Here is a 1,522-nt window from a genome sequence, read left to right as displayed (position 1 = left end):
ACAAGCATGTGCGTGTATGCCCAAGATCCTGAGAGGAGAATGGAGAAGAAAGGATTGAAGCATGACCATCCCTCCTGGAGGGTGACTTCTCACTTTCTGTCTCCCTGTCTCTCTCTCTGTCTTTCCAGCCAGCACACACCCTAAAGATAAATAAATAAATAAATAAATAAATAAATAAATAAACCAATCATAAAAATCCACTTATGATTCCTAATTCCAAAATTCAAAAATATATAAAACCAGGAAGTAGATCAGTGAGTTCCTGGGGCTGAGGTCTGGGTGGTCCATGTGCTGGGAGTACATGCACATGGGTATGTAAGGTTCTTTTTTTTCTTTGGGGAGAGTGGTAAAAATTGTTTATTGAGATAAGATGGCACTGACGGTGACAGCAGCAATGCCTGCAAGTGTCAGCAGGTGGGTCGCCTGTGCAGTCCACCTGTGCATTGTGGAACCCTGAGGCTCAATAGTGATGAACTACAATGACTGTGGTCCCAGTGTGCTCCTGGGGGTACTACTAAGACCCAGAGACCACATAACATGACCTCCAAACAGCAACAGCTGCCTGCTTGGCAGACTATCCTTACCACTGGCATGGTACAACCTACTGACGTACTTTCTTCATCATTGGCCTCATCTTCATCCCCATTGGCATTGACATCTTCATCACCAACATCTGTGAGGTGGAGATTGATTTTACTGGTGAACAAAGGCTTCCAGTTCCTGGAACAAATGTTTGTCTCCAGTTATGACACCTTGAGTTCATATCATTAACTGCACATTGGGAAAGTCACTTGAGGGCACTATGATTAGGTATTACGAATTGTCTAACTTCTTTCAAGACCATATTCATCATGTGAAATCTCGAGATGGTAGTCAACTAAATGGAGATTCTAGTGCTTTCCTAAATCCCAGGAAGGATTGTGCGCCTTATCAAAGAAATGAAGACGAATCGATTGCTCCTTGAGGAGCTATTGCCAACAGCATGTCTAATAATATATTAGAATTGTTAGACTTGTTTCAGGTTGTCCATGAATTTGATCTTATGCCCATCCCTTTGAAAAAGAAAGGTATGGCTTGGTGGACAGATAACAATGTAAAATTTAGACATCCTCTTCAATTAGAACACCTGCAAGAAAGATTCAAAAGCACAACAAAGACCGTAAACTGGCTTACACCAGTATACATGCTAGATTCTGACCTAGATAAGAATGGATTCACAGATGAGGATTTTATTGTTTGGATGCTTACTGCAGCATTGCCTACTTTTTATAAGTTATATCAGCTTACAGAGTGGAGAAATGATTTAAGTCTAAAATTACCACCTGCTGATACTATTTGAATATTACACACAGTTAACTTTTGATGGATGGAAATGGATAATCTTTTCATGGATGGGAGGCAAAAACCCATTTTGGAGGATTGCTTACATTGCTATTAGGTCTTTTTCCTTCCTTCTGGGATTTGTACTGCTAATGATTAATCATAGAGAAACAGTAGTAATACTGCTAACATTCCCATTTAA

The 1,522-nt window shown here is 40.2% G+C and overlaps 1 pseudogene; it reads left to right on the top strand.

Moving 5' to 3' along the window:
- The first annotated feature begins 370 nt into the window (after positions 1–370).
- Positions 371–1,522, top strand: LOC102488146 (cell cycle control protein 50A-like; annotated as a pseudogene).

The sequence above is a fragment of the Tupaia chinensis genome, unplaced genomic scaffold (assembly GCF_000334495.1).
Source record: "Tupaia chinensis unplaced genomic scaffold, TupChi_1.0 Scaffold000005_2, whole genome shotgun sequence".
NCBI lineage: Eukaryota > Metazoa > Chordata > Mammalia > Scandentia > Tupaiidae > Tupaia > Tupaia belangeri.
The sequence above is the reverse complement of the archived record's forward strand: the minus strand, read 5'-3'. Positions and strand labels throughout refer to the sequence as shown.